Source organism: Cimex lectularius, unplaced genomic scaffold (assembly GCF_000648675.2).
Source record: "Cimex lectularius strain Harlan isolate CLEC.00 unplaced genomic scaffold, Clec_2.1 scaffold361, whole genome shotgun sequence".
NCBI classification, from domain to species: domain Eukaryota; kingdom Metazoa; phylum Arthropoda; class Insecta; order Hemiptera; family Cimicidae; genus Cimex; species Cimex lectularius.
This window is the reverse complement of record NW_019392946.1, coordinates 230164-252800: the sequence shown is the minus strand read 5'-3', so window position 1 is coordinate 252800 and position 22637 is coordinate 230164. Positions and strand designations below refer to the sequence as shown.

Genomic DNA, 22637 nt, shown 5'->3' with positions numbered 1-22637 from the left:
CATACTTATTTTAATATAAACCAAATTAACTGTGATTAAAAATTAATTAGTTTTTATTTAAAAAATTAATTTTAATGGTTTGGTAGAAAATTAATCAAAACACCGGAATACGATTTTTTGATATAATGAATTTAACTAACAATTTATTGTACTCGCTTCGGCGGTACATATACTAAAATTGGAACAATTTATTACACGGTTTTGCTCATAAAATTTAATTAACAATTTATTTCATAGTTTTGCTCGTAAAATTACACCATTTTGTAATGTCGGGTAGCATCAGAACAGGACACTCATATTTTTTGTAGTTTATTTCAAACTAAGTACATGTAATTTTGTCGTTATATTAATATTAGATGGTTGTGCTCATAAAATTTAACTAACAATTTGTTACAAGGTTTTGCTCAAAATAGTGCATTAAGAACAAAAGATGCGTGCGATTGTGATAGTGATTATTGTGATAAACGCTGTGGACTGTACGCGACGTGTGCTTGCGTCGGATAGATGTGCACACCCCACCAAAACGTGGCAAGGCGTCGGGTAGCATCGATGGCGTAGCATCCGGCAAGTGTGTTTCTGGCTTAAGTGTATTCTCCGCTTTAGGCACAGAACGGGGAATACAATAGCTCTTAAAGGGCTCAGTATATTACACCCCGACCAATACATGTACATATACATCTATTATGGGATTGTTTTCTTCGAAATGGTTGAAATTTCAGAAAAGTTCATTCGAAAAAAGTCTTTGGATTTGAGCAAGGGTCTTTTCCTTGATGATAAACACTTTGTTTCAGATTTACAATCGTTTGGGTAATTATAAATGATTTAAGTCGGTACAACGACATCGTCGTTATAGTAATGAAACCTCTCTGTGCATCATTCACTCTAGAAACGTAGGATAATTAAATGTTTCACTTCACTGGTGAATGGTCTCGAAAGTGAATGTGATACGTTTAATATACCCTTGGAAGAAAGAAATATAGAAGACAAAGCAGAGTCGACAAGGGTCCTTCCTCAAAATTGGAAGAGCACACATCATGTCTATGTTTCTCTGCTAAATATTGACCCCCTTGATATACAAGAATGTCCAAAAGTATATCCTAAAACGAAATAGAAAAGAAAATATTTTTGTTAATTACGAGAACGTCCATCCCATAAGAAAAATTATTTTGTTGTTGTTATTTCTTGAGGCGTAAAGTGAAAGCGAATAGGCGTTAAACCTCTGGTATATTTGTTTTAATGTGTACGTTTTATAAATAAAGGTTGTTATTGTTTTTTCACTTTATCGTTCTCATCCTTTCACGTTTTAACGCAACGTCTACCACATCTCTATAAATTTAAAATTTTTGAATATTTAGCTGCATGTACAAAACATTTTTTGAAATTATTAATTAAAGTATATATATATACTATGCAGGGTGGGCGACCAAGACCCGAGGGGTTAAATGCCTGGGTAGACTCGTACCCCATCCCTAAAAGGTCCGGGACTTGGTCGGCTCACGTGTCCTGCATAAACCTCTTGGACTTGTTCACAAACCACAAGATTTTGGACCATTTTATCTCGGGGAGTGATTTGGTGATGTCCTCTCCTTCAAAGATTTCAAATCTAGACCTATCATCACATTCTGCGAGGTAGTGCTTTGCCGTTTTTTCTATTAATTAAAGTAAGTGATAAAACCTTTTGAGAAAAATTTCTCATTGGAGGATTTAAGAGTACGTTTTTTTACCTTTTACGGTTAGATCTTTGCAAGATATAATTATATACTCCTACTTTGATGCCGGAGTATCGATACTATTATTTCGATTATTCCGAGTATATATAATTTTGTTTCGATAAACAGAAGTATCGATATTTTGTTTGTACAATTGTGAGTAATGACACTTTTGTTTCGATCCATCTGAGTATTGGTAAATTGGAGTACGATATTTTTGTTTCGATACATATGAGTAATCGATACTTTTGTTTCGATGCATCGTAGTATCGATACTTTTGTTTCGATGCATCGTAGTAACAATATTTTTTTCGATGCATCGCAGTATCGATACTTTTGTTTCGGTGCATCGTAGTATCGATATTTTTTTCGATGCAACGTAGTATCGATACTTTTGTTTGGATGCAACGTAGTATCGATATTTTTGTTTTGATGCATCGTAGTTTCGATATTTTTGTTTCGATGCAACGTAGTATCGATACTTTTGTTTCGATGCGTCGTAGTAACAATATTTTTTCGATGCATCGTAGTATCGATACTTTCGTTTCGATGCATCGTAGTATTGATATTTTTGTTTTGATGCATCGTAGTATCGATACTTTTATTTCGATGCATCGTAGTTTCGATACTTTTGTTCCAACACAGAATCCCTTTTTGAATTACGAATTAACTATTGTTCACACCAAAAAATTCTTAAATTTTAATTTAGAGGTAATGTGTGTTATTTGATTGTATAAGCTTCGTTTGTATAATTTTTGTACTAATGTGTGCCTGTAAATTAATGAAATTTGATTTTTTTTTAATTAAAACGCTCCTTTATGAAGTTTATGGACCATTTTTTACATGGAGGTTGTTCAGTTTTGTAAATTGCACCATTCCCCTAAGAATTTTGTAAAAAGAAAGGGTGACCGGTCTTAAGCTAATTTGTCAAACAAAAACAAATAAATTACCTAGTTTGTAGGAATAGGATCAGACAAAATATTCCTAGTAGAGAGATTAAGGGTTTAAGATAGAAAAATGATGATCAATCCGTTGTCTGGCGGAACATTATTAAAGAGGCGACAACACAGAAGAAGACGCCGGTTAAGTCTCAGAAAACTGGGATTAAAAGGGATTAATAATAATTCCCTTTTGCATAAATATGGCGATAACGATACAATTTATAACAGTAAAGCAATTTCTTATAATAGTGCAAACAGGAAATTATATGAGCCACTCTTGTATCTGAGACTGTTTAACAGGACTAATGATCTTCCATGTTGCCCCCGAGTAGGATGCAGGCGAAATTATAGCACTCCGGATAACATCTTTTCACCGGCTACTATAATTAAGTTTACAAAGATACAAAAAAATGTTTTCAAAGGTTTCTTATCTTTTTGAGCTGAACTTTTCGATTGAACAAGAACTAACTGTGAAGGGAAGTAAAAAATATGCTCTTGTAACACTCAAGTATCGAATAAAACTTCGATTGGCACTAAAGGGACTTTCGGAATAAGCGGATTAGAAAGTGCATGCATGTCATCGTATCAGGGATTTTTTCTAAAAATCAACTTTATGTAAACATATTTTATAATATATAATATAAAAATAAGTTGGCCGGCATTTCTTGCATAATTATATGCTGGTTTCCTGACAGTGAAATGAGCTCGGTGACCGCCCACAAGGAGTCAAACGGTCCTGACCGACCCAGTAGACCTAGGAAGCGAAAACTGGTTTCATTTCGTCAATTTCCAGCCGCCTGCAGAAGAACGTACCCGCCCGGTCGCCAAACGAGACAGACCAATTTATTCGATCCATCTGGAGGTCAAGGTGTTTTTTCATCCTAACCCCTCGGGCGTATTTAATTTGCATTTGCAGAACAAGTACCGTTCCTCCGACATCGGCTCTCTCTCCAGGTTCTTAACAGTTTATAAACCAGGTTCGACGTGTCCGATTATCCTCCGGCTGAATAAAACATTACCATCAATCTGATTGTTTTATTGCCGGAGTTGGGTGTTACGAATTTAACAAGCTGATTGAAAATTAAAGCAGCGTGAGAAAGAGAAAGAAAAGGAAGAAAGGTTACATCACATCACTGGAGAGAAATGTACCGAGACAGCAGTCGGGGCAGCTTGGCAACATTTAAATGATTTAAGCTTGAGGTAATAATTAATCACTAATTAATTATTCTGGCAGCGTTTTAAACAACACTGATTATCTACTAATTAGAGAAGAATTCATTGAGTAGTTACCGAAAATAAAAATTCGTATCGAACATTTTCAAATCGTACTCAAGGTTGTCTACGCTGATTTTCCCTGTAGATCTTTAAAATAAGGAAACAATTACTATTTGAATTGAAGTTACGATGAGGTAAAGTGTGATTTCTTAATGACTTCCCAGGTAATAAATATGCAGTTTGGTCGTTAACGATCATTCCGGTCCGTCTAATCTCGCCGTTATGGCTTGTACACGTTTCGCCGTATTCCAGTAAATCGTGTCTTTTTATCACAAAGAAGCAATAGGCGAAAAGGAACATCTCGTATGAGAGAGATTGACTTCGCCTGGTAATTGGCGTGTAATTCCGTAAATGAAAATCGCCTTCTTTATGTGGAACCCAGGGTAATTAAAATCCCAGGCGTTGTATGTGAGATGAGAATAGTTTGTCCACATCAGCTCGTTTTTTTCTTTCTGTTGTGCTACACTCAACCCTTGTAACTTGTTGTAAAGGTAATCATTTACAAGCTGGATGTACATGGATGTTCGATCCTTAGAGACGCTTACATTGAAATATGGCTAAGAATACTTTGTTTTTGTACACATTCCATTCAAATGGTACATACACACACACACAATCCCCTCTCTCTCTCTCTCTCTCTCCCACCTCCCTCTCTTTCTCTCTCACCATGTTTCTCTCTCTCACTCACTTTCTTTCTCTCTCTCTCTCTTTCTCCCTCTCTCTCTCACACCCTCTTCTATCTTTCTCTCTCTCTCTCTCACTCTCTCTCTCTTCCTCCCTCTCTCTATCTCTCTCTCCTCTCTCTCTCTCCTCTGATATCTGATAAATAACTTTAAATTATATAAGCCTACCCATGACAAGTATACTAGATATGATAAACATAAATTTATATTGCCTAAAATCAGAACTGCTATCTACAATGCATCTTTTCTAGTAAAAGCAATCAATAATTATAATAAAAATAACCTGTACAATTTACTACTTCTACCATATGTAAAAGTGAAATCTATATTAAAAGAAGAGTTTCTGACAAAATACAATAATAGATAAAAATGTAATTACAATATCCTCGTGTTATATATGTATATATATATGTTATACTGTACTACTATACTAGACTGAATTATGTACTATTGTGTTAAGATTATTTATTACTAAATTTGCTATTTATTAATTATTAACACTATTTATTATTTATTTATTTATTTGTTATTTAAGACTAGTGTACATTAAATTATCATTGTTNAAAGAGTATCTCTCCCTCTCTCTCTCTCCCACCCTCTCTCTATCTTTCTCTCTCTCTCTCCCTCCCTCTCTTTATCTTTCTCTCTCTCTCCCTCTCTCTCTACCTCCCTCTCTCTCTCTACCTCCCTCTCTCTCTCTCTCTCCCTCCCTCCCTCTATCTATCTTTCTCTGATTATCTAATCTATCCTTTTTAAATCGATCTGTCTACCTCTTGCTTACCCAGTGATTTTCTTTCTCCCGCTCACTCTCTCTCACCCTCTCTATCTATCTATCTTTCTCTCTCCCTCTCTTTATCTATCTGTCTCTTTTTCTGTTTTTTCTTCCTAGCTTTCTTTATTTATCTGTCACTCTGTTTCTCTTGATTCCCTCTCTTCCTCTCTTTCTGTATGTGTGTCAACCTTCCTGTCTTTAATTTTATTCTGCTCTCTCACTCTATCTATCTATCTATATCTCTCTCTCTTTCTCTCACTCTATTTATCTATCCGTCTCTTAAACTTTATCAATTTGTCTACCTGTCTGTCTGTTTGTTATATTTCGTTTTCTCCCCCTCTCCCTCCCTCGCCCTCTCTCTCTCCCTTTCCCTCCAGTTAGATTTTACGTTAAATTCGTCTTTAAAGTTTTGATGACCAATTTAGTATATTTTTTAATGTTCCTGCCGGTTTCTCCAGCTGTAGCTTCGTTTTCTTCTTCTTTTTTTTTTTTTTTTTGCAGAATTCCCTGAGTGGAACTGTTTAAAAATGATGATCGTGACAAATAATGTTTATTGTTTATATTATTAATAGTTTTACGAACGTCAAGTTATGATGTTGCCTGAAAGATGGCATAACATCGTTGATAAAAATAATATATTACAGAATAAATAAGTCTCATTATTTACTTGAAAAATCAACATTTACTTGCGAAATTTGAAATTAAGTAATGCGTGGAGTATATTGAAGTTATCGTTGTTTAACGTTTTAATGTGGGCAACACGAGCAACGTTCCTTGTCTACCGAGCCGGTTTTTGTCTAATTCGCAAATTCTGGTTCATTATTATTTTTGTTATGTATATTTGTTATCTACATATTTTTGTTCACATTAAGTTCTCTCACTTATAAAGAGAACGGATCTCTCACGATAGCGCCCCGAGGGAACGCGGCTTGATTCCATTCGATAACGACCCAATTTACTTTTCTACGTACGCTCCTCCACTGTGATAAGAATTTAACCGACCTCGGCTAATGTCATTCCCGTTGTTGGGAACTGGTCGAGCCGACTTCGAGAGACACCTTCTCAGACACGATAAACATCTCAGCGTTCCTCGTGTTCCATGCTGAGTTCTGACACGTTTGCAGACCAACGGATGACTTCCGCAAAGGTATAATGTTAACAAGGCCTAGGAATTGTGTCAAAAATGTCCACATTATTGAAATTTCCTTCAATAAACATTATTTTATAATATTTATGAAAGTTCGTCTTTTACAAAGTCATAAGTACTTTACATTCCTAATCACGCGTTTTGGTTCAGACGTGGGTGAATTCAGTGACAATCGGCTTAAGATCTGGACAGTGTAAGCCAGGATTATTGCACTTGCCCCTTGAGAATAACATGCTACAATTGGAGCTTCAAATGGCAAGTTAAGCCATCTTAGAAAACTTAGATTATATTTTCATGTTGCGTTCTCCATAAATTTTGCTTGATAATACAATATAGAAGAAATTGTAGGAAAATCGCCACAAGTAATACGAAACTGATGTGTTTTTATAACCCTACCAACCGGAACTTCAATGAACATCTCGATCTTTTATCAACTTGGCATAAGCTCCACTCAAAAAACCGGAGTTTTAGAAGAAACGTAAAATTTGGTCGACTCCGAAATAAAGAAATGTTGCAACAAAACTTCACGCCATTTTGCAGAAATGGAAGATATCAAAAGTCTAGCCTCAACCTGCTTATATCCCTTAGTTCGGTTGGTTGTGTTTTAAGTGTAAAAAAAAAATCGAATCCAGCCAGAAAAACTACATAACAGTGATAACTTCGAAATGGTGAAAACCAACTTTAACGAGGGTACAACTTTATAAAATACACGTAATAGCGCAAACGTCGCCTTTGGGGGTTTAATTATTGAGCGAGCGAGTGTGTATGAGTGAGTGCGTGAGGTAGTAAATTATTGTTCGACTGTGAGTGAATTAGTGAGCGACGTAGTGGCTGCATGGGATAGTGAAATAATGAACTAGCAAGTGGTTCAGTTTAAAAGTGAGGTGGTGTATGAGATAGTAAAATAGTGACTGAGCAGTAAGTGCATAAAATAGTGAATTAGTCGGCGAGAGAGTACTGCATGAGATAATGAAAAAGTGAACGAGCGAGTGAGTTAGTCAGCGAATGTGTGAGTGCATGAGACAGTGAAATAATGAACTACAGAGTGAGTGAGTTGCTAAGGGAGTGGCGAGCGAAGCGATTGTGTGTGTGTGTGTGTGTGTGTGTGGGTCGGGTCCGTGATAAAGACAGAGAGAGAGAAACAAACATAGATAAACGATTACTGGACAATAAATATTTTCAATAAAAAGAGGTTCTGTTGTGGAAGGATATTTTGTAAATATGTCCTACAGGCGAAAAACAAACTTCTCGACCTGTCTTCATGTCCTACTTCCTCATTGAACAATACACGAAGATATATTGATATATCAAGAGCAATAATCTGTTCCAATTCTTTCAAAAACGTTCCCCGTTAGACTAAAATATATGCGATTTTTTAAGCAAAAATCTAAGTTGATAGTTATTTTCTTTACTCTAAAATACACCTTAATACAAATTTTCGAATTTTTTTTTTAAATGTCTAAAATTTCAACTTCTATGACTATAAATTTCCTTAGAAAATTAAAAAATTATGATATCTTTAAAAGACTTCCTATCTACATGATCTATTTATACCTGTTTAGAACATTATAAATTACACGTAATGGCACAAACTTTGCCTCCGAAAAAAAAATATCAAAACATGAGATATAAAACAGAACGTTTGAGGGGACTTGTTCATTTCGTCCTTCTTTCTCCTCATTAAGATAACATAAAATCAAAATATTTTTGGCATCTGTTGAAATAAAAGATCTTAAGCTTTCTAAAGGTTGAAAGACGAAGTTGGATAATGATCATAGGAGTAATGATTTTGTAAGCAAAACATAGGACATCATAAGACAAAAATTACAACACCTTTCTAGCCCAAAAATCTATATTTATCGTTTTCTATAAAAATCTTATTTGGGGGCTTTAAATGGTGCTTAAAACCATTCAGAATCCTTTTTTTCCCCAAAAGATTTTTTTCCTATATTATTCGAAGCGACTTTCCGTTTTTGTAACTTTACGCACTCTCGACACGACAGACAAGAATGACACATCTACACGGGAAACGAACACTTTGAACCCTGAAGATGATCTCAATGAAGTTCGAAACGTTGGCACGATAAAGAAAACGTTTTTCTAAAACCTACTTCACACCAAACCGCACCTCACGATCTCCAAATAATCATTGGCGAACGGCCGTTAAACACCTCACATTTATATACATATCATTTCTCACGGCATCACCTTTATAAATATGATCATATTCCACCGAAAATGATTTAATCTTTAAAACAATTTAAAACCAAAAAAAGTTTTAGTTCTTGAATTGAGGGAAACCTTGTATTTGAAAATAGACCTGTTCGAAATAAACAAACTAATAAATAAACAGCGAATTATTTACCATTCAAAACAATCCTGCTTTTATTTATTTCTCACCTTGAAAAGTTTATTACCACAAGGTACTTTATAAAAAGAATTTCACGTTTGCAATTTGTGCTAATCATTAGCTCAAACCTTTTCTCTCCTGTACTTTTCATTTATGCCTGAAATGAATTTCCTTTATTTAAAGTTTGTAACATAATTCTAGTTAAATTAGGTCAGTGTTTTTCTATAAGATAAAGCTAGAATAGTTTTATATTATAAAATGAAAGAGACTTTCGTCTTAAAGTTCAATAACCGATCAGATTTACGATTGTGAATTGTACGCGATCTGTAATTTGCCAGAAATCGACCAAATTGTACACTTAGAGAAATTCCACCACTGATGCCTGCTGATAAGTTCAACTAAGTTGCGCCTGCCAATTGGAAAGTTTAAAACGATCGAAACTTAACCGTAAATTTTCCATATATATTTGTTTACATCTTTAATGAACATACAGAAAAATAAAGTCTTAGCCGGATCCAGCCTTGGTCACATAATTTAAATGGCTTTTAAGTAAGAGATGTAATAAAGTTCTTCAGCGTTATTTCCCTATATCCTCCTGTCCATGCATAGAGATTAAGGTGTATTATTTACAGGCAGAAGCCATTAACTTGCTTAATCCGGGACTTTGGAGTTTTACAATTTCAAAAAATAGTGTTTACGCAAGTTTTGACCTTTCGACTTGTTTGTGTTTTGCCTTTTTTAAATTTATCACCATTATAATTTTACACTGGATCAAAATGGTAACGGAGACTAGCGCAGATGACACTCGGAATCGCCCAATACCAAAAGCTTTTAATTTTGATTAAAGGATAATTAATTGTTGACTGATTGTATTCAAACTTTAGATAGTGTCAACTGTAGGAACAATTTTTTCTGGGACATGAGTTAAGAAACTCCATTTGGTGGTGATCAACATAGGTAAAAAATAGATTTGCATCAAACGCAGTTACAGTATAAAAAAAACCTATTAGGGTCAATTTACTTGTTTACTCCTCTATACCGGCGTGCAATTTTAACCGCATTTTAATACTGACTTGATATTATTTAGGTCGCATTATAATTAATCACTTCCTTTCTAACGCAACTGAGCTCGAATATGTACACGAGTGATTGGGATTTTTTCGCTTGTGGGTTGGGAGAGGCATATTCACTAAAATTATCTAAAAATATAATATTACATTTTTTTATGGTATGAAATGTTCGACTTTTAGCATTTAACTTAAGTTGAAATTAAAGAACCTACAAGGTCCTTCGTCGGAAATAAATTCACAAATGATAATTTTGAAGGAAACAAAATCGTTCAATGGAGCTGTCGTCAACATAAAATCAAAATAATTTTGGCATCTGCTGAAATAAAAGATCTTAAGCTTTCTAACGGTTGTAAAACCATTGAAGTTGGATAATGATCATAGGAGTAATGATTTTTTAAGCAAAACATAGGACATCGTAAGACAAAAATTGCAACACCTTTCTAGCCCAAAAATCTATATTTATCGTTTTCTATAAAAAATCTTCTTTAGAGGCTTTAAAGGTTTAAAGGGTGCTTAAAACCTTTCAAAATCGTCTTTTCCCCCCAAAAGATCATTTTTGCCTATATTACTCGAAGCGACTTTCCGTTTTTGTAACTTTACGCATTCTCAACACGACAGACAAGAATGACTCATCTACACGGAAAACAAACACTTTGAGCCCTGAAGATGATCTCAATAAAGCTCGAAACGTTGGCACGATAAAGAAAACGTTTTTCTAAAACCTACTTCACACCAGACCGCATCTCACGATATCCAAATCTCGATCTACACGATCTTGGCTAACGGTCACTAAACACCACACATTTATATATATACATATCTCATCTCTCACGGCATCACCTTTATAAATATGATCATAATGTGTGTGTGTGTGTGTTTGTGTGTGCGTTCGTGTGCGCGCTGTGAGAAAACTAGAGAAACACAAATAGAACTTATTAAACCATAAAATGAGAAAAAGCTAATTTTTGTCATTATTAAAAATATACATAATACAAAACTTCAGCAAATAGAATTTGTTTACAATTGCACATTTCAAATTATTAAAAGCATTTTACATTTATCCCTCTGAACTCGGTTTAGTTCGCCTAAGCACGATCCGTACCATGTTATGATTGCATATAAGGAGTTTATGTTGACTTTCATATAAAATTTATATCACTTTTAGTGTCCATTATAATGAACGGGAGTCCCAATATAATCGTTAAGTACAAATCAGCATGAGAAAATTTGAAACGTTTAAGGCAAACAATCAAACAATCTCAGCCAGTTTGGTTTTTATCGGTGATAAAATAAGCATTATTCAGCATGAAATTGAACAGAAACGCCTGAACAAGCAGTGGCAAGAGTTCGCGTGCTCAAGACATGCCGGCTAATGAAAATAATAGCAAATTACCGCCATTCTCGAACGCCTAGACGAAACGAAAGAGAAAAAAGTCCTTTAAATCCGATTTTCATTTGAGCGACGTCCTTATTTGGAGTCGGTCACCACCTTCCACCTCTAAGGAAATAAGGCGGCCCTGGGAACAAAATTAATGCGTCGCGGAAACGTTCTGGGAATTGCTAGAGAAATGCAAATCTCTGAATTTATCGGAACAATTAATTTTACGTACTGTCTTCCCCAAAGTACGGCCATAACGAAAGCTTTAGTAATAGGTTTCAGAACGACATCCTCTATATGGATGTTTCTTTTATCTTTTCTTTATAAAGATTTAAAACTAAAAATTTAAAACTTTTCGACTCGGGGATGACATCTCAGTAACTCAGAAATCGAAATATGGCCCAAATTTTGTTAAAATATATCCCGTGAGTTTACTGAGAGAGAATTTAAATTGGCACCAAATACTTCCTAACCTTGAACAAAATTGCTTATGTTGGCATTGCCTGAAGAAACTTTGGGCAAGAAAGGGTTAAATTTTAAACTGGATATGAAAAATTTATGTTTGACAAATTACAATGGTGAGGTAAAGAGCCATGTCGGAGTTTTGGAAGATGGAGATTTTAAATTGGCACAAAATAAATCAGTGTTGCCAATGCACGGGCAGAAATATTGAGGGAAAATCAGGGCGCCCTCCCACCTTTTAGCAAATTTGTTAAATTTGATGCTGCCCTGAGCTAAATTTGAGCAAGAAAGAAGGAGTACATAAAAAAAGAATTAAGAATGAGTTTATACGCCTCTAGCTTCGAGCTAAATAGATTGTTAAATTAGCATATTTTATCTACGTCCATATATCAAACGGGCCAATAAGTGGCAGGGAATGTTCACGTATGACTGGCGATACGAGCTCTTTTTAACAGTACCAGGCTGCCAGTAAATTCTGCATTCTCAACTTTTCGCCGCTCTCATTTGGCCCGTTTGTCTGATTATTTAAGTTTTACTGGCGTGACTGGTAATTAATTAATTGAGGAAGAAATCTTTCTTCGGCGGCACTGTTCAACATGTCTTGATCTTTAACATCGTAACATCCATCATGGCAACTGGTCAACAGGAAATGAAAGCCTAAATTTAGAAAGCGAAAATTCTTCTCAAATTAGTAATCATTCAACTTTAAAAAATTTATTTAATTCTAAAGGAAAAAACTTACTTCAATAAGCCAATCATTGGAGATATTGACTTNATATATATAATGTTATTTCCTTCCTTCAGATACGACTTTTCTTCTCTCTCACTTTTTCTCTCTCACTCTCTCTCTCTCTCTCTCTCTCTCTCTCTATCTCTATCTCTATCTCTCTGTGGGTGTGGGTGGCATTTCGTTTAGTATGTATCGATTTAGAACTTATTTATTTAGAATAGAATTAGATTTAGAATTTATTCAATATTAAAGGGTTTTTCAACTCCATTCAGCTTTAGATCAACTTCTTTATACCTTTTTTTTTCTGGACGTTGATTATTCTGATTATTGATTTTTCTGATTATATATGATTCTTTATACTCTTTCATACAATTTTAATAAGAATCGATCTACGATAAAATATAATTATACATAATGTAATTATATTTAGTTATATATTACAAGCGTGAAGTTAGTTGGCACATCTAATTTAGAAAAGTACAGGATTTTTAGAAAGAAATTGTAAAAAAAAAGATGATGTTGAAAGAAGAATTATTAATTACTCAGTGATTGTGTGTTTATTCTCTCTTTCTGCCTGCTACTCACTTNCTAGTCTTCTTTATTTATCTGTTTGTTTCTCTTGATTCCCTCTCTTCCTCTCTTTCTGCCTGCTACTCACTTTCTCTCTCTCTCTCTCTCTCTCTCTCTCTCTCTCTCTCTCTCTCTCTCTCTTTACCTATCTGTCTCTTTTTCTGTTTTTTTCTCCCTAGCTTTCTTTATTTATCTGTCTGTTTCTCTTGATTCCCTCTCTTCCTCTCTTTCTGTATGTGTGTCAACCTTCCTGTCTTTAATTTTATTCTGTCTCTCTCACTCTATCTATCTATATCTCTCTCTTGCTCTCATTCTATTTATCTATTCATCTCTTAAACTCTATCAATCTATCTACCTGTCTTTCTGTTTGTTATCTTTCGTTTTCTCCCCCTCTCTCTCTCTCTCTCTCTCTCTCTCTCTCTCTCTCTCTCTCTCTCTTTCTCTCTCTTCCTCTTTCTCTCTTTCTATATGCTTCCAGTTAGATTTTTTATTTAAATTCGTTTTTAACTTTTTTCTGGACTTTTTCTCTTTTGGTCTTTTAAGGCTTTTTTAGCCTTTTCATTTTTTCAAGTAGTTTCACTGCGTTTTGAAGATTGTTTTACTACAATAAATCTGCTTGCACATTTTACCACTTAATCGTCTCTTTATGTGAGATATAACAATGTATGTTGAAATTGCGTTTGAGAAAATCGTACAGAGAGAATAACCGGATCGGGACTTCATTTTTTTGCATTTTCACGTTCTGAACCCAGCTTTCGAGGCTGTTTGATCACCGATCCGACAAGTGAAATTGCACTCCGTACATTTGTTGACATTTGAAGAATTGCCATACGTCCGATTTGGATTGACTGGATCGCCAAACATGTTCATAAGGGAGAGAGAGAGAGAGAGTTTATCCAGGATGGTCGTCTTCTCAGACATCCGCTCCGGAGATAGTTTAAGAGAAAAGTCGTTTGTAATGTTTGACTTTTTATCGCTTTCCGTGAAGTAGGCTAAAGGTCCGGGCTTATAAAATATCCGTTGCAGGGATTTTATCTCTTTAGGATCGCCCCCTCTCCGGCCGGTGGCCGAGTCTTCGTCCCTTGTTATTCCCCTACGCTGGACAATCTGTTGTACAAGGATGATAAACATCTCGCAGTGTAACAATCCATCACTGACGACTACGGGGAAATTTCAACACGGTTGCGCCTCCTGATTGGAAAGTTTAAACGTCGCTAAAGCCAGGAACACACTTACCCGATGCTACGCCATGCGATGCTACCCGACGCCTCGCCACGTTTTGGTGGGGTGTGCACATCTATCCGACGCAAGCACAGCTGCGTACAGTCCACAGCGTTTATCACAATAATCACGATCACAATCGCAACTCATCTTTTGTTCTTAATGCACTATTTTGAGCAAAACCTTGTAATAAATTGTTAGTTAAATTTTATGAGCACAACCATTTAATAAATTGTTAGTTAAATTTTATGAGCACAACCATTTAATAAATTGTTTGTTAAATTTAATTGTTTTAAATAAACTTATTCCGGTGTTTTGATCAATTTTCTTCCTAACCATCATAATTGAATAATTTTTATAAAAACTCATGAATTTTGATCTCGTTTAATTTGGTTTATATTAAAATAAGAATGTTGTAATTAATATAACGACAAAATTACATATACATAGTTCGAAATAAATTACAAAAAATATGAGTGTCCGGTTCTGACGCTACTCGACGAAAATGGTGTAATTTTATAAGCAAAAGCATTTAATACATCGTTAATTAAATTTTATGAGCAAATGCATGAAATAAATTGTTAGTTAAATTCATTATATCAAAAAATGGTAGTACGGTGTTTTGATCAATTTTCTACTAAAACATTTTTTAAAAAAATTTTTAATAAATAAAAAATAAAAACGAATGAATTTTGCATCTCGGTTAATCGGTTTATATTAAAATAAGTATGTTGTAATTAATATAACGACAATAATACATGTAGTTTGAATAAAAATATGAGTGTCCGGTTCTTTTGTCTTCGACTGTACTCGATGCTACTCGACGAAAAGACACCAACACACCAATTAACAAACTGTGGTGCTCCACTTGCCCGCAGGAGGAAGTACTTTGGGATATACAATGTGACTCTAGAAGAGCTTAACCACTGAAACCGGGCCTACTAATTAAGTCCCTTGATGAAATAGGACTCATCGGTGTGCTTTAAGCGGGGAACACACCCGATGCAACGCTACCCGATGCTACCCAAAGCCTTGTCACGTTTTGGTAGGGTGTGCCATCTATGCGACGCCAAGCGCACGCCACGTACAGTCACACAGCGTCTATCACAAATCACTATCACAATCGCAACACATCTTTTATTCTTAACGCATTTTGAGGAAAACCTTACAATAAATTGTTTTTTAAATTTTATGAGCATAACAATGTAATAAATTGTTTGATAAACTTAATTGTTTTAAATAAAGTTATTCCGGTGTTTTGATCAATTTTCTTCCTAACCATCATAACTAAATAATTTTTATAAAACCTCATGAATTTTTGATCTCATTTAATTTGGTTAACATTAAAATAAGAATGTTGTAATTAATGTAACGACAAAATTACATATGCAAAGTTTGAAATAAACTAAAAAAAATATGAGTGTCCTATTCTGACGCTACTCGACGAAAACGGTATAATTTTATGAGCAAAAGCAAGAAGTAAATTGTTAATTAAATTTTATGAGCAAAACCATGTAATAAATTGTTAGTTAAATTCATTATATCAAAAAATGGTATTCGCTGTTTTGATTAATTTTCTACCAAACCATTAAAATTTTTTGTTTTAATAAAAACTAATGAATTTTTTATCTTGGTTAATTTGGTTTATATTAAAATAAGTATGTTATAATTAATATAACGATAATAATACATGTAGTTTTCAACTAGCAATAATCGTATCTCAGTAGAACTTCATTGATTACGATATTGCCACTGCGCAAGGTGCCCCTTATGCAGAGAAAGGTTGCTCGATGCGTCCCACATAATAGAGCCGTGTCATGCCTTGGCTCCATACAGAGAGGGTGTAGGCATGCCGCCGGGCTTAACAAGAGTTTTCGAACACGGTAGCGAGTTTCAGAGACCCCTGGTCCGCTTTTTAGGGGAAATTGGTTTTTTTTATTGTATATAATATATGTTTTGTCTGAGTGCATGTATTTATTAGCGTGAATGGCGAGGGGTGAGTGTGAAATATAACGTCATCATCGCCCCTCGAACGTTGAGAGCGTAAGAGTCTGTGTTCGGAGTCGATGGCGGAATATTTATAAAAGTACTCCATGTTTAAATATAGGTCGATGGAGGAATATCAAGTACTCCACCGATCAAACGGAATGAGTGTACTGTATGGGTGTATTTATGTGTATGAATATATTTATTTGTATTTATGTAGTGTATGAAAGGGTAGATAGAATATAGACTTACTTAGGGGCTGAAATGACCTAGATGTCGGAAGCCCAGTAAAAAATAATAATAATAATAATAATAATACATGTAGTTTGAATAAAAATATGAGTGTTCGGTTCTTTTGTCTTCGACTGTACTCGATGCTACCCGATGAAAATCTGGACAGTGGGGATCGCAGAGCGTCGGGTAGGTTAGCGTGGCATCGGGTAGATGTGCACGGGGGTATTGCAACCTTATGGAAAATCGAAGTTTGGATTCGCGTCGGGTAGCATCGGGTAGCGTCGCATGGCGTAGCATCGTGTAAGTCTGTTCCCGGCTTAAAGCATGAAATTAATTTACACAAACGCTAGGTCTGAACAAATACAATTTTTCCTGGCTGAAAAAACAATAACTCTTCATGATGCGGGATAATCCAGTGACATTGCCAGTAGTTTCTATCTTACTATAGTTATTTGTTGCCCGATTGACGATATACAACAAATATAATAAAAAGTTCAAATCCCGAAAGAAATGGATTTAAGAGAAAGGATCTGATTGAAGCGTTGGCCTTCAGCGCGCACATCATTGCGTTAAATGTACTCGATTAAAGGATTAAAAGAGATTCTAGCCCTAGGGCCAGATTGCTGAAACCGACAATCACTGAAAACCAATTTTAACCACGAATCCACATCGCAGGAACAAAACTTCTACGGGAGCAATTGCTTTAATTGTCCACGTTTACTGAAATATGATCGAGTTTATTTTTTATATGTATAATTAAAATTTAGTAGCTCCGGATAGAAGATTAGGAATAATTGAGAGAATTAGTCGGTTGTTTTCTATAATAAATAGTTAGCGTGGAGAAGCCGGATGACTGGGGGCCAACGTTTTATCCTCACGCGATCCGACTTCTTTTGCTAAAATTAAACCCACTATCAAAAGTCATTGTTCGATCTGGTCCGTCCGATCGAAAAGCTATTCTTTATTATTCGAAGTCGGAACCAAAAAAAAAAATTTAAAAAGCGGTTAGGCCGAAAAGAAATTTCCTCGTTTCTGAACCATTTACAATGGGCACTTAAATGTCCAGACTTTCACCGCAAAATAACAGGAGTATAAAAAAAACACAAATCCAGCTTAACGAGCCTTATTCGCCAGATTTTTGAAATGTAAAAGGAGCCAATTAAAAAAAGGAATATATCAAAATGCGTCCGTGTGGCTTTTTAGGACAAGGACCTGGGACTTCTTTAAGAGATCATTATCCTCCAAATTAATCTATGTTATCTCACAGATCCTTTTTCCATTTTATACCAAATCCTTTACATTTTTTCAAAAACTTATTGACGAAAAAAAGACCTTGTCGATTTAATGATACTTGAACAGCTTCAATTTGAACAGGAATATTCTAATGAAGTTCAGTTTCTTATCGTCACAATCATTTTTTTATTAGGATATTAACATTAAATCAATGTTTCAAATCTGCAGTTGAACATGGACTAACATTATTTAATCTTTACATATTTTTTGTGCGACTAATAATTGATAGTATTAGATTATAATGAACTAACATGAAGAAAACATTTTTTTTATACACAAGATCGGTATTCTCATAGATTTGATCAAACATTAACATTAAAATATTATTTATTTTTCAAATTACAAAAACCCTTTTTATTTCTTATAGTACTGCCTAACTTATTGTAGTAAAGCCTGGTGAAGACAAAAAGCCTTGACTTATGTGATTTCAATAAGATTGAATATATATAGCCATTTTAAAAAAATAATTACTAAGTCAGTTAAATATTTTTTTATTATTTTATTTTTATTCTGCTACTTTTCTTCACTGTTTTGTCGGTCAACGCCATCTTCAGTGGAAGTCGTGAAGTTGTGTATTATAAGTGCAATGGGGCTCCGCGAACGGGGTCAGAGCGTCCGACTATTGCCACGCTAGAGGTTCGCAGTTCGAATCCCGACACGACACTTAAAATTTTAATTGACTATATGTAAAAGATGACATAAAATATCCCTGGTGGCGATAGCTAACGGGTAGTAAGGCGTTATTTTTTGCATATTCGTAATTTAAAAAAGACGTTTTAAATATATTCATAAATTTAAATCCACACTTTTCAACAATCAAAAATTATCCTATAAATAAATTTTTTTTACGAGGGTTCGCAACAGCAGAGGTCATATAAACCCTCAGGGTGCCGGTGTTTTTGAAAAAAAGCCCATTTGTAAGTATGTCAGGTTCGAATGCAGGGCCGCTGGATTCGAACCCGGGACCTTTACCTTACAGTGATGAGCGCCGTGTCAAAGACTAAACCTTGCGGCCACTGACGCCCCCTATAAATAATTATAATTACAACATAAATTATTAATACCTAGTTCCGTATACTCTATACAGTATAGGCAATATATTTACTCATTTATACTACATTTCATCTGATAATGCTTAGAAACAATCCACAACAATCGCCTATAATCAAAAATTATCCTAGAAAGAATTACAAATAAAACAAAAAGTAACAAAGCATCCATCCGGTTATCTTATACAGATCAACCAAGGGCTGGAGGGTTCTTAATAATAAACCAGACCATTTTTGTTAATATTCATAAGAGCATAAATTTAAGCGTGTTCATAAATCCAAATTCACCAATGCCTATAATTAACAATTATAAATATAAGGTGAAACAAAACCTCCGTCTGGTTATCTTACACAGTACAACCAATACACCTACACATTTCGACTCGTGGTTCGAATCTCCGCACGACGCATGGAATTTTAATTGATAATTATTTGTTGAAGATATTGTAAAACGGTTTTGGCCCCTCGTCCCCAACAGCTAACGAGTAAGTAGCCGTTGTATTTTAAAATCTATAATTAAAAAAAAAAAAATCAGCTTAAAAATATCCATCCATTTGGATCCACAATCGACCATACTCAAAAATTACAATTACAGCATAAAGTATAACCGGTTAGCTTATACAGTTCAGCTAATACAAGCTACCTATTTATCCTAAATTTAAATAAAACAAATTGGTTCAAATTTACTTAATCTCCATAAAAATATCAAAAAGAGTTCAAAGATAAAATATTTGAATTAAAAAAATTAAAAAAAGAAGTAAAAATAACTTATACCGTACATTATATGATTTAAGTCGCAGACAGGTAGGCCGTGTGCCTGTTTGTGTGCATGTGTGTGTGTGTGTGTGTGTGTGTGTGTGTGTGTGTGTGTGTGTGTTTTCCTCATACCAGCAGCCCTGGAAAATAGGGGAGTTTATGGTTAATTTATTTACATCCTTCCATTCCAGTTATTATATGTATTTCTTCTAGATAATTATATACCTTTATATATTTTCTATTAGCTATTTACATTGATTTCTTTCTCTGACACAACAAGATGGTAAATGTATAGTAAATTAAAGCCTATACTGTTAAGAAATTTGCACGAACACTTCAGATTTTTTCTTTTTTTTCAACCAGTTGATTCTTCTTCAGAGGCCAAGATCCCTCTATTCAAGGGTGATTCCTCGTACTAGGATGCTTCTCTCGCGTCATGCATCGTGTGTGTGTGTGTGTGTGTGTGTGTGTGTGTGTGTGTGTGTGTGTGTACAGGGGAGCGAATCCCTTTATCCTAAATTTGCCGTAAATGTATTCAGAAACCTTCATAAATTTATATCCATAATCGCCTATAAATAAAAATTATCCTTCAAGCAGATATACACGTCAATTATTACCTCCTGATCAATGCGATTGCGTATTAGACGGTAAATAAGAAGAAACTGGAGCCAGGAGAAAATTGCAACTTTTAATCTTTTTAACTACCGGAAATTATGTGTTAGACAGGGAAAAAACTTTTACGTAAATGTTTCCTCGTTCGATTTGATGAACATAACTTTTTAAAATATATTGCAGGTACCACCATCCGAACGTTTCCAATAGAGAGAGAAAAAATCCGATTAATACATTAACCTCCACCCCTTTTCTCTTTTCTTTTATAATTATGGCGATAAATTATTGCGTTTTTAAAAGGTATAAATTAAATAAAACAGATAGTAATGCAATTGGATACATTTCTCGGCCAATTAGCGGGTTAGAAAAAAGAAGGGAAAATAATCTCGTAACGTTCCCCTTATCCGAATATGGCTAGGCTGTCTTTCTGTTTCAGGCATTGTACTAATGTCATCTATTTATCGCATATTGCCTTGTTTAGTAGTTGTCCGCTAGATTTTACTCAAAGGGAAAAGCTCTCCCCGAAGGAAATTAAAAATTCCCTTTGCCAATGACAAAATTGTCCAACATGTCTTCAACAGATTGTGTGAAAGTGGGTAAAAAGTTGTCGATATATCGATCTGATTTCACTTCCAAGTTTTTCTACATAAATTTAATTTAGGCCGTTTTATTTAAAGATATTAACTCAAATTTTATACTCATTTATCTATATAAAAACTATAAAAACCTAGGGCTTTTACAAATTTTCCAGATGACTTAACAAGATCATTGAATATTTATTGACAATTTAAAAAATCTGACCATCATTGATCAGTGTTTTCGTGCTACTGTTTAGATGAAGATGTACTCATCATTCAGACGATGCTATTTTATGACAAATCTGTAAAGAAATATTTCAGAGAGACCACGCAGATTCTTCCGTTAAACTGAAGTGCATAAGCATGTAAAGGGATGTATAAAATATTCCTCAAGGTTTCAAAATAACCCTTTGAATACCGTAGATAAAAATATGAAGAATATAGGGAGAACCGGATTATCGTGGCCGACTAGGCAGGTGATATATGTTAAATAATTTAAGAAAGAATCGGAAGATTCCATGATCCATAAAACATCCACAAATCATCGTAAAACTATGGAAAAATATTTTAACGGAAGCGATTTGTACATTTATTGGTGTTTTCCAAGAAGAAAAGAATCTGTGCACTGGAAGTATTTTTTTAATTATTAAAGTTTCATAACTTTAGAAGAAGCAACCGGAAAAAGTAACAGAAGTAACAGTTTGGACATTTTCTTATTCTTTTTACTTCTTTTCTCTTCAAAAATTTTTATCTTTGAACTCTTTTTTGAATTTTTTATGGATATTAAAATTTAAAAACCATTTTCTATTATTTATTATTAAGAGCCCTCCACCTTTATAGGAAGGACTTCGTTCGACTTATTTTGGATGCTAAAACGCTTATTTCACCAACGTTCAAAAAATTTAGTATTGATCACATCTTATTGGAAATTTAACGTAGTTTTCAATGGTATCAACGGATTTCTCCAAACCTTTTAGTTTTGGAATTATCGTTGTTTATTTGAAGCAAGGTAGTGAAATCTTAAAAAATCACAAAAAGGGGAATAACTCCGAAACCGTTGAGATTCGGACTATAGTTAATTAGGGGTTTTTGGTTTCATTTTTAATGCAGAATCTATTAGCAAAGTTTGTAACACGAGTAGCCGAACACCCTGTATGTAGGACTTTACGTAAACGAATTGAAATAGGAGTAGACCAGTCACATCAATACGACATGTTACGAGTTATCACACGTTAATGAAAGGGTATCTAGATTTGAAAGCTAAGAATTCAAAATATCCATTATTCCTTTACATGACACATCTAAGTACGGAATCCTTTTAAATCCTGCAATCGGTTCATTAAACACTGTTTTTTCTTTTTTTCATTTTGAACGGTGTTAATTAAATTTCACGTGGATAACATTCGTGCGGCTAATGATGATTTGTGATTTAATGTGGGCCCCGATCAAAAAAATAATTCAGTGTTTTTCCACATCCCGCTCTTTTTGGTAGGGAAGGTTCGACGAACTTTGATCCAGTTCGTTTATTGTCGTTAATTATGTTTATTTTATGAAACACTTTCACTGCTGAGTCGTTAGGTGGCTGCGTCAAAGCAAGATCATGGAGGATTTATCGCAATTTGAAAGTAATCATTGCTGACAAGTATTATTCAGAAATCGTGAGATGCGGTCTAGTGTGATGTAGGTTTCAGAAAAACATTTTCTTTATCGTGCCAACGTTTTGATCTTTATAATTAATTAAGGTTTTTAGTTGAGATAAAAAAGTCAATGGCACGAGCGGGATTCGAACCCACGATCTTCGGCTTGATACGCCGCTGCTCT

The 22637-nt window shown here is 34.5% G+C and overlaps 1 protein-coding gene and 1 pseudogene across 2 annotated transcripts in view; both read right to left on the bottom strand.

Moving 5' to 3' along the window:
• Positions 1–22637, bottom strand: part of LOC112127895 — a 96689-nt gene that overhangs the window by 28245 nt on the left and 45807 nt on the right. The gene's annotated exons all lie outside the window — the stretch shown is intronic.
• LOC112127897 lies at positions 15949–16072 on the bottom strand (annotated as a pseudogene).